We start from the raw sequence: 10113 nt of genomic DNA, 5'->3' as shown, positions 1-10113 counted from the left end.
TTGTTAAGGTTAGATAAAAATGGTCCAATGTATTTTAAACTGATGTTTGATGTCATGTGAATAATTCTGCAGGCCTAAAACATTCACAAGTGATTAAAAACTTCCTTATTTCATTATTCTTTTATGCTATTAAGCCAAACATGGAACAATTACCTTATGCTCCACCACTGAAAAAAAAAAAATTACTGATAAATGCGAAAGAACGCGCAAACTTTATAACAGGGATTCAACACTCTAAAAGGGTGCTGTATTAAATGGTAAAAAAATTGTTGTAACCAGACGTGATCGGGTATATAAAAACTCACATTATATTTTGGAGAACTTTAAAATAATACTTTTTTCCAATTGCAATGTTTAAACCCTTCTGTAAGAAGAAAAATACTTTAAAAACTTGTAATTAAAGTTACATTCGTAAGAATTTACCTATCTGAACATATTCCATGTCTCACAACATAATAAATCACTCGTTGCTCATACCCTTCTAAATATAGCTTGCCGCTGATAGAACAGTAAAAGCTATTTCTCACAACATTCTTCAATTAATGTAAAAGAACACGAATTCGTATTCACCTATGCCTAACTAAACAAGTCGAAATTTGATTTTTGTCCACCTAGACTGGGAAAATTGCACACTGTGCGATGGCGGGCTTATGTGAGGGCGGCAATGAACCTCTAGGTTCCTTAAAAGCCATTTGTAAGTATCAACTACTAGGTAATTTAGCGTCGATGGGATTGGTGATAGCGAGATGGCATTTGACGAGATGAGGCCGACAATTCGCCACTGACTATCTGACATATACCTTACGATTGAAGAAAACCTCTAGAAAATGTCAGTATTTTGAAACGCATTAAGTAAACTCTGCGGAATTGATTATTGCGTAAATATGCACTATATTTCATGAACATCGTTTTGAGTATCTTCTTCAGAATCACATCAGATGAATAAAATATTATTAATACTCATTCAGCGATTATTTGTTATGAAGAACTAAACCCAAACTTACGAATACTTTAACGGGGGTATTAGGAAGCACTCCCGACCCATGATTACTTAAGAGGATAATATACAAGATGGATAAAAGTCGCTTTCCCCAATATTCGTTCTTAAGTTTCACACTTGTACACATATACAGATGTCATAACTTGAACAAACGAATAGCTGGTGTGAGTTATGTTCTGTCACCTGTAAATGAGTGCCTAAACGTTGTGAATTGTGTATCGAGAAACAGGACCTCCATTTTGAACAATATCTGTAAAGGAATGTGTAGTCAAATGTAAATTAAATGTAATTAAATGAAAGGAAGTGTTTGGGGAAAGCGACTTTTGACCCACTTTGTATATTTGGTTTGATTCCATGCATCATCAATCCAAAAAGTTTGTTCAGGTAGTTTTACCTCACTCTTCAAAAGGAATCTATAATCAACAAGGAAACAATTATTATAAGTTCCCCGATTATACGTCACTTTCTGTTTGTGCTGTATAAGCAAGAATTATTTCTTTCTCTAGTAGTTAATTATATAACTAGATCTCACATTAATCAAACAACGAGTGTGATTTTGTTTTCTTTCTTTCTTTACCTTAATTTAACCTGTCCCTTTTAGGTTCATTTATGCGACCCACACCACACGGGCCTTACAATGCCGCGACCTGTCGGGAGAGGAATTAATCTATTGGATCACATAAATACTTTTTTTTACCACACAAGGACATGGAGGGCCTCCCCGGATGAGGGATCAGCTCAATGCCAGGGCCACCTCCGATACAACGCAAACATTTATGACATTACATAGCATTCACTCACACATATGAAAGGATTTAGGGAAGGATCGCCGTCCATGACCGGACTGTCAAGAGGTACAATCCCGGCATTTGCCTAGAAATAACTAAAGAAACCATGAAAAACCTCAGTTAGGATTGCCGCCCTGGGATCGAACCCCGGACCTCCCGAATGCAAGACCAGCCCTCTATCACGCCGCTAGCCCGCTCGGTGTGATTTTATGTAACTGATATAATTTATTTTTTTAATTCATATGAAGAAATTTATCCACAAATCATGCACGAAACCTGTAATAAATTTCACAAGATTTGATGCATTGCCTTTTTCAAGACTGAACTTCAAACACTCTGTCCCAAAGTCAGAGTCGCTACCATAAGATTTAAATTCCTATGCGCCTATTTCAGACTTGATTAATAGGTGACACAAAGCTATGTTATACGATGAATAAGGCGGGGTGCTCGTCCAGTACACAGAAAAAATGAGAGAGGTGCACCATAAGGTAGGTTCAGCAGGTAATATATCCCTTCTAAAATATCACCTCGCTCATAAAAGCAGTAACCGTCAAGTCGATTTCGGGTAAACATTACAGCTTCTGTGAAATTAAAAAAAATGTTGGTTCTAGTTTAATATTAACGAGTTTTTAAGAAAGTTAAAGCAGGACGAATAGAAGGAATAGTGTACCCACTCAGCCAGTTTACACGGGTCCGCCGCAACGCGGCGCTTCTATCGCTAGTATCCTGACTTGGAGGAAGTTCACAGTTCTTGTTACGCTAAACGTAGTCCTTTTTAAAAACAAATTTCTACCATTTAACTCGTCTATTCGTAACTTTAGGAATACCTGCATAGTCCCTTATACATAATTAATAGCCTTCTCTCAGTTAATACTATTATGAACGTTCGTAACAGAAAATACAATGGGAACTGAAACGCTATGAAAGCGATAAGTTAAGTATTTAACAAGTTGTGAATTCAGGGACAGAAAACTCTACGAAATGTTAAATGAAACCAGATTTGAAAGATATTTTACGTGCTCATAAATTAATTAAATTACTTACCATATGAATGATTAGTTGCCTGCTACCTTCGAGAGTTTGCGAGATGACTTGGCGGATTTACGAGCTTATAATTCTCTTCGGATTTCCTTTGTCCTTTAGAAGAATCGGCACTTTAAGGAGTGGTAAACCAATTTAGGAATAATATCCATGATGTGTTCTCTGCAACAACCTGCTCCCGAAGACTGGATCGTAAGAGCGTCAATAGTGTCAAGACAGTCATAGAAGATATCACCCCACATTGCACTCGCTGAGCTAATCTTTTCTTTGATTTTCATTTCTGTTTGAAGAAGTACGTCGTACACAGCTTGGGAGGGATGGGTTAAAAACTGACGTTCCTACCGGATCCGTAGTCCTTGATTTGGGAGAGAGCTGCACAATGTTTAGACACATTACTTTTCTGTCGAAGGGAATGGACACAAAGGGTACACGCAATAAACTTAGAGGAATGATTTACAACATGCCACATGATACACTAAACATCTGTCAATCAACATGGGAGGAGTGATATTTACCAACTCGGGCACAGCACTTTCCCAGCTTTGACCATGCATTTCTTCACAAAGAACAATTTTTTTCTTTTATACTACAAGTTTATACAGACTTCTTAACTGCCTTGTTACGTAATTCCGCATTTCGAGCTAATGTTCGCATTTGATTCACAAAAGATGTGAGTAGTTTATCACTTTTCGGTTCACAGTTTCCTGCAATGTTAAGGACCTGCTTTTGCAGGGACATAAATATATTTTAATAAATGCATATGGAGGAAATCTATCGTCGAAGGATGGTCATCTGAACTGAGTGAACGTAAAATTCCGAAGTGACGTTCCAAGGGGTCTTGGGTGAGTTTCCCTGTTAGGACATATTTGTATCCTTTGCTCCAGAGCCATTCACTAAGGTACTCTGCAAGGTTACTACTAAAGACTCCACTGTTATACCAGAAGCAAATGTGTTGGTTGTAGTTCTGAGACATTGAAGAAAATCAATAAGGAATTTGTGGTTAGAAGAGTCTTCATAAAGAGTCTTAGCAGGAGTGTGTTAATTTAATGCGTCGGCAGTGCAGTTTAAATGCCTTGTAAATTCTTCAGTGTCCTCACTGCCCTCGAAACCCGATGACCCTACTTCACGATAAAATTTGAGACTTTTGGCGACACTGTCACTGAAGAGTTGGAACGCAAGTCTGGCATTCATTCTCTGAAAGGACGAAGGATCTAAATGAGCTGTTGTCAACTTGGGACAAACCCTAAGACTGGCACATCCAGATAAATCTTCCTCAAAAAGTCTCCTATAAAAACTGAAATTGATGTTTTTCTCCTTGTAAGAGAGTTCGACTTTATCATGGAAATAATTTCTTATGCATTTCAGTATGTGCACAAAATCTGAGAATGTCCATATCTTCCTTTTTTCGTCAGACGGATTAGGAATATAGCATTGTGCTGGAGTTTTTTTCCATTGATTTCTAAAGATTTCCAGGCCTTTTTATTTGTTTGATTGCCATCACAAGTGAAACCGACTATTCTCGTCCCAACTGCTTCTAATTGTAGTATAACTTGAATAAGAATTTTAACGAGAATATTACCTGGAGTAGCGTTTTTGCTAGCTTAAATAGCAATTGGTTGAATCCAATCTTGCATAAATACTAATGCATGATTTGCTAATTGTTTCTTTTGGACATCAGACGTGAGATCTCCGAAATCAACAAACACGTCCACTCTAAGGGAATAATTATTAAATTGAATTTATTTTCTTCTTTGAATTTTACCTCATCGAATATTACCACTCCACAACGTTTATTTTCATATATTTCATCATTTCGGTAATTTGGGGAAAATGTGAAGTACAACTCTTGGTTGTAATTTTCAACCCACTCACGGTATTGCTGTCTTATGACGTTTTATATTAAAACAGTCTGATCGGTTATTTACCGAAAGCTGCCTATCTTTTCGCGGAATCACTCTGGCTCACTTTCCAAACTCATCTTATTCTTTAGGAGACGAAAAGAAATGTCTTGTTACACTATTTCTACTGTATTCCGATCTATAACCCAGAACAAAACAGTACGGAATTTTTGTAATCATTTTGTAAAACACCACACAATATTCTTTTGTCACTGGTTAATTCAAAGCACAACAAATTGAAGACATCTACATAACTCTCAACAACAAAGCATATTAATAATCCCCAGCAACTTTCATCATTAAACGCGCGAGAAATATATTTTCGAGGTGTCTGACTTCAGACAACAGATGGAACGTAGTGATCGAAGCGCCACTAGTTGTCAGGTCCGCCACCGACAATGGGAAAGCATAGCAGTGCGTACACTTTTTCTTCTATTCGTCCTGGTTAAAGTGTTGGCAAAAAATTGTAAAAATTCAATCAGATCGTAGTTCATTCCTAGTAGGCATTTCAATGTTTTTCCCCAAAATAGGAAGACAAATGGAATGTTTTTAATTATCGATGTTACTTAATTATAGTATATATGTGTTCCTAGGATATTTAAAACAATATAATAACCGAGATATTGTAAATTATCAATTCAACGATAACGTTACGTATCTAAGAAACCTATGGAGACCAAAAAGACGTTTGATACAGACCGTAACAAACCACCAGGTCTAATACGTGATAGGTCAGGGAATATTGTTGTTGCTGCTGCTGATGATGATGATGATGATGATGATGATGATGATGATGATGATGATGATGATGATGATGATGATGATGATACTTTCTCACTTTAAATCATTAAACTTTGAAAAATTCCGAGTAAGTAGTCATCAGCATTATATGTAGATGGTGTAACATATATTTTTTACATATATTTTTATCTGTATGACAAATCCAACTTCACACAAGTAGCGTACGTCTATAGTCAGAGGGAAATCGTAAGTTTGAGTTTAATGTTTTCGATGTGATGTTTTTTTTTTCTCCCATAGCAATAAAACGTGCCTTTCAAAGTAAATATAGGTTAAAAATAACGCAGAAATAACATAACTGAAGAGCTCAGAAAAAAAGTGGTACAAGTGACATTTCTAAAACGTTTGAGAAAATGTGAATGTATTATAAAATGAAATTAAAAATCAGAACACATATATATTCTAACTGTAAATCGTATCACCTTTGCCACAAACACACTTATAAGGATTGTAAAAAATCTAAACATGTAAAATTTAAATTAAGTCTGAGTAGTATTAATATGATTAATAGTATACATAAAACTGAAATGTAAGTAATTAGGAAAAAAAATTGTACAAGTTCACCAATTGTGAAAATGTTGTTTCATATGTTCAATATTTCCCTATTGCTTTTCAAAATTCTGTAGTACACTGTCCAAGTCACACTTTACACTATGTCAATCATTACAGTGCATTAGTCAGTATATGTTTCAAACACACTGCTGCATGAGTCAGATTTAGTGTTCTTTCACAGTGTCATAGACGTTCTTAGTCCACCCCTAGATCAACGTTCACGACCCCATTCTCTACTCTTACCATTACCAGTTACTTTTACTGATTCACCATCATGTTTAAGTGAGGTATAAAATGTAATATATACAGAATGAATGAAAGGCAACAGTTCCTGGATATTCTTCCACTTTGATTCCTCGATTTTAAGAGGTTTCCTGTTTGATTCCTCGATTTTAAGACGTTTGCTGTTTGATTCCTCGATTTTAAGAGGTTTCCTGTTGAAATACTTCATTATTTCTATTAATAATAGTAATTATTGTTAAAATAATTACAGTATTATTATATATAATAATTCTTATTATAATAATTACAGTATTGTTATACATATCATTATTTATTCACTTAGATGAGGAAAAAAGAGGTTTTGAATCTCGAAATGAAGTTATGTTTCCATTCATCACAATGGCATGTTAATAGTGGCCACTTATTATGAGATAAACATGATATTATTACACAGTTATATAAGTAATAATGAATAAAAACATCTAGCTTTTTATAATCGTTGATAATCCACCACAATAAATCACTTTCTTCTTGTTTTTAGCCATCTTACACAAGGCACATAAACATTTGCAGAAGACAATGCACTTATACCATATTTTTTTCTGAGCATTCCACTGTTTTTCCAAAGAGTCCAAACTTTAGGTCAACATATGGCAGCACCAATTGAAGATTCAACTGTACCACTTTTTTCCTGAGCTTTTCACATACCATAAAATACTTATATTGTATAAAATCATTTTTTCAGATTTTATCACTTGTACCACCTTTTTTCTGAGCCCTTCAACTTACACCAGTAAGGTGCAGCATTAAAAAAAAAAAAGAACGAAATACGAGTAGGTCATTATACAAGTTGGATGTAACGTAACTGTGCACATATTAATAGTTCATTTTTTTTTCAATAAAATACAACAAAGAATTATAATAACATATTCGTCTCAAATGAATACTTTTCTCAGAAAAAAAGTTTCCCCTAAATGTTAACGCTGTTTAGATCGATAGGTACTAACTATACGATTATGATTTTCACTTTTGTCATTAGGGAAACTGATAAGAAACGATTTCTCTCTTTGCAGTTCTTCAATAAAATTAAGAGTTTTCTATCAAATTAAATAAAAGAGATTAACACTCGTCGTTATTTCATACCATTAGGAAATCTGACAAACCTGCTACAGTGACAAACGGACGGACCACTGCTATTCAAACCTGAGTTCGTGTGTATTCGTAGGTGAGCCGGCTGTTGTTAAAGTACGCAGACATTCAACCTAATTTGCTAATTAACCATGCACTTCAAGAAAAGGACATTTATTATTTGAATGTATTCCATCTACCGTCCCTTTCAATCTGTACTATTATATTACTTCCACCATATATTACCACTGCCACCGGGTATATACCCATTGCAGTGTGAATACATACATACATACATACATACATATTACATTACACACATATGCAGTATTCCTATTTCAAGATACGAAAAACATGCCCATAATGATATATAAATAATTTAGATCGTATAATAATACGGTAAAAAACTAAGAAAAAGGAGATTTTAAATCGATCACTGAGATAAAATATTTCTGCAACTTTTCTGAAACATAATTCCCACCATAAGGAACGTGACACCACTCGAAACCTGGAAGAGGCGCCTATATGTTGTAGGTTTATCGGTTATACTTAACTACTCCAAACGAGACAAAGGTCTAGCAATCTCACAAAATTCCGTTATTTACTCATTCTGAATTCCAAGTACTACAAATTGGTTAAATATGTACACATAATTAAATGAAATTTATAGCTAATACACATGAACATAATACCAGAAGGAATGTCCCAACTCTTTTAGTAGAACCTAAATGCTTTACAATAGCTGTATAAACAAAATAGAAATTACGAACCAAGATTATAGAATCCAGTCATCATTTAGTGTTCTGCCCAAGGGTAAGGTCTTTCACTGCAAACCCAGCTTTCTCCAGTCTATCCTACTTTCTGCCTTCCTTTTCGTTTTCTCATATGATCCAGATATCTTAATGTCGTCTATGATCTGGTATCTTCTTCTACCCCGAACTCTTCTCCCGTTCACTATTCCTTCAAGTGCATCCTTCAGTAGGAGGTTTCTTCTCATCCAGTGACCCAACCAATTTCTTTTCCTCTTCCTGATCAGTTTCAGTATCATTCTTTCTTCACTTACTCTTTCCAACACAGCTTCATTTCTTATTCTGTCTGTCCACTTCACACGTTCCACTCTTCTCCATATCCACATTTCAAATTCCCCGATTTGCTTCTCTTCACTTCGTCGTAATCTTCATGTTTCTGCCCCATACATTACCACACTCCACAGAATGCATTTCACTAGTTTCTTACTTCGTTCTTCTTTTTCAAGAAGTCCGCAGAAAATGCTCTTTATTCCATTAAAAGCTTCCTTATTAAAAAGTAAATCCATAGCTTAGAAATTTACACATCCTTGAGTTTAAAAATAAAGTAAAATTGTTCACATGACATTATTTTATTTTATTATAGGATACTCTTAATTATTATTAATTTTTATAAGTTTTTGTATGTTACTAATAATATTATTGTATGCTTGTTTACAAAATGCCTATATAAATTTTATGTAAACTTTCTCTTGCTTAATGGTTTTTGACATGAATACATCTTTGAAATCAGACCGATATATACGGTACCAGGATGGAAACGGCGATGTAACGATGTAACGTTTACAGGGTGATCCATTCCAACACCATACCTTCGTGACACGATTGAAATAAATGTGGGATCATTAGATCGGGTATATACTACGATGCGAGCATGAAATTTGTGACTGCCCACGGCGACTAGTGACCATTTTGGGCGTGCGCGAAAATTTTCGGGCAATAGATATATATCTCGCGAGTCCGATGTGCAAGTGTCCTGATTTTGGTATCAAACGAAAGATCTCGTCTGTATCTGTCGATTTAAGACATAAAAACAATGTAAAACCATGGCTGTGTCCACTACACAGCCACACCCATTTTTGTTTTCCTGTATTTAATCAATATTATTATTATTATTATTATTATTATTATTATTATTATTATCATCATAATCATCATCATTATTATTATTATTATTAATTTGGTATTACTATTTCTATCCGTATTATTTTTGTCCCAATTACTTATTTATATCTGTATTAAATTTATGTATATCCTAACTTTTTCTCTATTGCTCTCTTGGACTTTACCCCAGCAAGAGCTCATGTTCATTTCGGATAAATTTAGTCATCATACCATGTAAACGAAAATTCTAAATAAATTTGAATTTAAATACAAATCACATACGGACTCGTCGACCTGGGTAGCGTAGTCGGTATAGCGCTGCTTTCTGTGCTCGAGGATGCGGGTTTTATCCCAGCCCAGGTCGATGGCATTTAAGTGTGCTTAAATGCGACAGGCCAGTAAATCTACTGGCATGTAAAAGAACTCCTGGCAGAAAAAATTCCGGCACACCGGCGACGCTGATATAACCTCGGCAGTTGCGAGCGTCGTTAAATAAACCATAATTTTTATACGGACTCAATAGAGGCATTGGCCTACAGACTTTCTGTCTGGAAAACATTAAATTTCTGGAGCGAGAAAAATATGGCCGTTAATTTGTCTTGTCAGGTTTTCTTCCTCTTGCCTCTTGTTCGACTTCGTTTCAGTGGGAAACCATGCTACAGATTTTCATCGCCTCTATCGGAGTTTGAAACTGTAAACTTAGGATTTAATGACAAGGATGATAATTACAAAACTATTAAACACAAAGAGTAACGCAAGACAAAAAGATAAAAGAA

The sequence above is a fragment of the Periplaneta americana genome, chromosome 11 (genome assembly GCF_040183065.1).
Source record: "Periplaneta americana isolate PAMFEO1 chromosome 11, P.americana_PAMFEO1_priV1, whole genome shotgun sequence".
In the NCBI taxonomy this organism is placed as follows: domain Eukaryota; kingdom Metazoa; phylum Arthropoda; class Insecta; order Blattodea; family Blattidae; genus Periplaneta; species Periplaneta americana.
This window is presented reverse-complemented; position numbering follows the sequence as displayed.